The following is a 6,000-nucleotide window of genomic DNA, read 5'->3' on the forward strand; positions in this document are numbered from 1 at the left end:
GGTAATTTTAGTCTGCTTCTTCTTTACTTTTACTTATACAGAGCTGGGGAACAGCGACCCTGGGAAGATAGGAATAGAAACACAAATCAAATATAGGTAAGGTGGATCAAAATGATCATTTTGCACAAAGTTTCAATCCTTAAATCTTCTGAAATACTGGGGACAAATCTGGAGGGAAAGAAGTGAACACAACATCCCCGCAAGGACAAAAGTTTGTCACAGGATTTGACCATAGGTTGGCATTTTCCACAGCCTGCAGTGGAATTACTATAATACATGTAAGTATTGTTTTCAGAAAAAGACCAGTGCACAGTATGTCATTAAGCCTGTAGCCTTTATTTGATAACTGTGACTGAGTGTGATATGTTATTCAAATACAGCCCCAATCCCAATACGTACCCAAACATGTTTAAAATTCTCTGCTTTGACTGGTAATTTGTGGTAATTTTGTAAACATGATTAACTAGTTAATCATCTGTTCCTTCTCCCACATTTAAAAGTTCCAGAATTTCTGACTAATAGCAAATACTGTTACTGGACACAAGGTGTCTCCTGAGTCACTGAAAGTCCATAGTGCTTAATTTTGCATGAATATCCAGAGAGAGGTCGACAGTGATTCGTTGATTTATATATTTACAGTATTTACCACACTGACTGAGATGTTCAGTCAGTTAATCAGCTGTCAGATTTTTCCTGCTCCAAACTATTATGATTACATCGTCCTTTAAAAAGCCACTAATGGTTGACGTCTGCAGCCAATTAAGAAAGCAGAGTGGAGGGGGACTTTAAATAATGTGTTTTTTATTTAAACCAGTGCACCTGTGATCTGAGCGCTGATCTGGTCTCTTTGGATGTCTGCTAGTTGTCTTGTGTTGCTTTGAAAACTCGCATATCAAAGTGACGATTGTCAGATCTCTTTTACAGCTCATAAATACCACTGATTGGCATTCAAGCCTAATGTGGCCGACAGTGTTAGTAATTGTGATTAAGCTGCTTCAGAGGTGATCCTCTTCACTGCGATGCTTTCATTATTTTCTACATGAAACAGTGTTTGTGACATGAATGGCTCTTGAAACCAGAGCTGTGATTACTGCAACTGGATTGCTATTAAGAGCAAATTCGGATAACACATTTAATTAATTTGTATTTGTTCAGAGGACACGAGTACAATCATTTTAATTTCACCTTTTTAGTGCTTACTTTGGCTTGGTTGTGCTTTTTTGTGTTTCATGCAGAGGACAGATACTGTGGAGGGTTTTAAGTGCCAAAACTAAACATAAATGCATAAATAATAAATAATTCTAGAATTAAATGTTAAGATAAACAAACCATTATATAATGAAATGCTTAAACAAATCAGTGAATAATATCGTGTAATGTAATGCTCGACGTTTTCATAGGGCCGTGGTGTGGTATTTTGATGTCTTGCCATGAAACATGAAATTGCTATACTAAACGTATAAGCGTAAATGATCCAATCTGCATCAAACTTCACAAAACTTGACAACAGTCCCGCCCTGAACACATCTAACATGGCAATATTCTGCAGTAGTCATAGCACCACCTACTGGCCACAGGAAATGACATGTTTTCGACTTAAACGTGCTCCCCCAAGCAGGTCCAACTCGAATCTGGTCAGAAAGGCCTTAAGACCTTGTTAATGTTTTTTGTGAAGACTTTGACATATCGTCAAAGGGCGTTGCCATGGCAATGTTTCGCCAAAATGCATGAAGTTGGATCATCTTCTGAAAAACTATTTTGACAGAAAAAAGCAGCCATAGTCAGAGTACATGTACATGTTAATGTGAAACTGCCAAACTAAAACACTTAAAAATGTTTTTTAAAATGTATTTAAGTATTTAAAAGTTCAACGAATCGATTAAATAAATTCAATTTTTGTGATGAAAAAAGTGTCTTAATTTTACAGCAACTTCCCAGCTAACTGCTGCGAGTAAGTTACCATTAACTTTATAGCATTCTTGTTACGGTGTATTTCAAAATAAAAGTGTATGTCAGTGTGTATGTCATATGTCAAATGTACCATATATCTGCAAAAGTAACTCAAAAGACCAAGACAAAATGGATTAACGTAACAGAAAATTGCTTGTTTAACCCTACAGTATGAAAATGTGTGAACTCCATTTAAACAGTGCGGGGATAAAAGTAAATAAAGACATTATAAATGAAACTGTAATGTGGACTTTAATGTGATAATTGTTTGTGGTGTGGTTGACTGCAAATAAAATTAACCTGTGTACTGTGAACAATATTGTGGCTCTCACAGTCATCAATTAAATCATTAAAAATGCTTATTTATTTACCGAGGATCTATTTACAGAGGATCAACTCCTTATAGAATAAAACCATGTCTGCGTTGTTGGAACAGCGTACAGGAATATCAAATTCTTTGAAGTCGGTGTAACATTTCACATGTCTGAGTACCCCCACAATCTTCTTAAAGGTTTATATTTCTGGCTGTCAAGAATTTTCTTTCATTTTTTCTTTTATTAATGATCAAAGAACAACATCTGAAAGAGGATTTCAGGCCGTGAGCGCTGAAGAATTCTTCATGACACGTCAGTCTCATCACAGAAACCCAGGCTACCTTAGCCCTGCTGTTTTTTCAGTAATGTGTTTATACAATGCTTTTGTTTTGTGATAGCACTGATTCATGCTTTTGTAGTTATCAAACTTTATATAATGCTTTTTGGATATAAATACTAAAATTGCTCTGTCACTTTCTCTGTGGGCTCAACACGCCCGACATAAATGCATATTCCAAATGGACTGACATATGACACACATGGCGTAACGTTGTGATTTTTCTTTATAGCAGCTGTAAGAATCAGATGGCGAGACCGAATGCCGTCCGACTTCTCACTGCAGTAGAGACAAATGTGACATCATCCTGATACAGCAGCCAGATGGGAATCTCTTGCTAGGCATCGCTAATAGATGGATGACAGCCAGTCTTTTATCATTTGTCATACTTTCCAAAAAGAGACCGGGAAATGTCTGGCATCATTAATCAAAGCTGGAGCTGCGGGGGTAAACCCTCCTGCTGTAATCCCATGTCTTTATGTACAGAAACCCGGATACCAAACTTTGGCTTTGACGTGATTTAATTGAGTCCTCTCAAATGCTTTATTCACGGGACGTTTGGCCTTCAGGTCTGAGGTTGTTTCCGGTTTCCAAACATCCAGTCTATTCATCAGTCATGTGACCAGGGTTGGGAGGAAGTGGGACTTTAAAATGCACTCCAGTGCAGATACTAATCACCTGTTAAAAAATGTAGTCAGTAAAAGTAATAAAACTATTTTAAATTGCCTCAATATAAAATATTGTGAAATTTTTTAGCCTAATGTAATGTTTTTAGGCCTGCAACTAACCATTACTGTCATCATCAATTAATCGGTTGATTATTTTCTCAAATAAACAATTAGTTAGTTGTTTGGTCCATAAAATGTAAAAAAAAAAAGTTGATCAAAGCTCAACATGATGTCCTCAAATGTTTTGTTTTGTCCAAAGATATTCAGTTAACTGTCAGACAGAAGTAAAGAAACCAGAAAATATTCACATTTAAGAAGCTGAAATCAGAGAATTCTGACTTTTTTAAATTAATAATAATTTAATAGTCACTTAATGATAGATTAGCTTTTATGTTTGTTGTTAGGTTTTTTATTTGTCCACCTGTTCCTTGCTTTGTTGTGAACACTTTAATTTCAACTGATTTAGACATAAAAATGTTAAATTTCCACCCAGTGAAGCATTTTTACACTTAGAGGTCATAATAATGAATTGGTAACTGTGTGCGCACTGTTTAAAATACTAATCCTACAAATAATCCCCATTTTTACTAAATGTATCTGTAATCTGATTACATCTTTTTCCTATTAGCTGTTACTTTTTGGATCCACATTAGTAATCCGTTTACATGTAATCTGTTACTCCCCAAGCCTATCTTCTCATTTAAGTTTACATCTAAGAAAATAAGTGTATTTCCCAAAATGTCAAAGAATTTCTGTTTAAAAAAATGGCTTCAAGTCTAGTTTTGTTAAACCCTCTTGGCCTCAAAAGGCCTAATTTAAAAAATCAGAATGCCTCCCTCCTTAAAGAGTGTATTGAAGTGATAATATGATTCAGTTCCATCTTCTAATACTCATGTTCTGCTGTTTGTTGACTTCTCTTGATGTTTTTCTTGTTCTCCATGTGGACTTTAACAAATGAACCACACCCTCTGTGTTGCACTCCTTTCACTTTGGTTCTTTTATGTGGATGGATGATTTGCTCTGTGCATTGTGGCGTCACACAGCAGTCAAACAGATTGCAAAATCTGTGAGACCGACCTTACGTGAGGATGTTTTGACTTCAAAGATTCATTTTTTAAAAAGATTATTTGTACTGCCGGTGCTTGACGGTTTAATGTGTTAAAGTTAATGATCGCCAACTCTCACCATTTAATTAAAGCTGTTATGACAGCATTATTCCTCCCTTGTAAGGCACCATCTCTCATCTATAAATCTTATCACCTTTTCATTAATAGCTTGCCCTTTTAGTGCAGATTAATGGATTGTAGTTTACTGCTGATTTCTCATATTAATAGAATGTAATTCATTTTATTTTCAAGGGGATTAATTCAAAGACCTTTCTTTTCTATGTACTGACACATTCAAATATAGTCAAAATTGGCTTATAACTTCAGTCAGTGATCAACAGGGGGCGCCATTACATTATTTCAGTGTTGTCTCATAGTTTTAATTATTTAATCTAGTATTTAATTAATTATGTAAGACATTACTACTTCTACTACAAAGCGAGGATGCTCTTTTTATAGAAATTGAACCTCTGATGCTCCACTTGCAGGTTTATTATTGGCCTGCAGTGGCAGCTGTAATATGACAACAGCATGGTGAGAGGTGGAAGCTTGATATGACGATCAACACTCCATCTTTTCCACTTTATGACCAGAAAACAGCCATCTATTGTCTAAACAGAAATGTCATTTTACAGTCATTAAGGTGATTTGTCATGCAGGTGATAATAGCCGTTTAGTGACCGAACTCCTGTTATCTTCTAATAGACTCATTCAGGCTCCCGTGGGGAAACTCCAAGGGTGATGAAGACGGCCAAATGAGGTTTATGTGATGAATCTCAGTCATTTGATGAGCATCCTGACTCTGTAATGCCGTTATGAAGAGCAAAATGAAACTTGAAAGATTTATTTTACATTGACAAAAATAGCTGCAGGCTCATGGCCTTCGGTGGAATCACTGCATGAGGCAGTGAGGGAAAATGTAGCCCAGATCTGCAAGTTAAAATGTTTAATTTAGTCAACGTTATGTGACATGACAAATATATTTACTCCAATAAAAACAGTAATGCCACAGTGTATAAATACTCAAATACTACAGTAAAAGTCTTGCATTCAAAAATGTAATGAAGTAAAAATTCATATCTATCGACAAAATGTGCTTAAAGTATCAGATGTAAAGATGCTCTTTATGCAGAATGATCTTTGTCAGTGCTATAATTGATTGTTGTTATTGATTCTGGTACTTAAGCAGCAACTAATCATTACTGTCATAATGACACAACCCAAAGTGACATCTTCAAATTGGCTCTTTAGTCCAACCAAACAAAACCGAAAGACTCTTAAGATCAGAAAAATTTAAGAAGCTGGAACCATTTTTCCTTGAAAAATGGCCAAAATGATTAATGGATTATCAAAATAGTTGACAATCATTTTCTTTTGATCAACTAATTGACTGATCAGCTAATTGTTGTAGCTCTACTTTAATGTTCCACCCAGAGTGAAGTAACTTTTAACAACTTAATGCACTGATCACATGTTTTAAGATTCTTTACTTAAGTTGTTCAAAATACTCTATGAGTAAAAGTCCTGTCTGTGTTTTACTACTTTAAACTATTAATCAATAATGAAAGTAAATATTACTTGCGGCTTTAAAATAGTCCCCATTTGTCTGGGAACCCCCTGGTAAT

This window comes from Lutjanus erythropterus, chromosome 20 (assembly GCF_056507025.1).
Source record: "Lutjanus erythropterus isolate fLutEry1 chromosome 20, fLutEry1.hap2, whole genome shotgun sequence".
NCBI lineage: Eukaryota > Metazoa > Chordata > Actinopteri > Lutjaniformes > Lutjanidae > Lutjanus > Lutjanus erythropterus.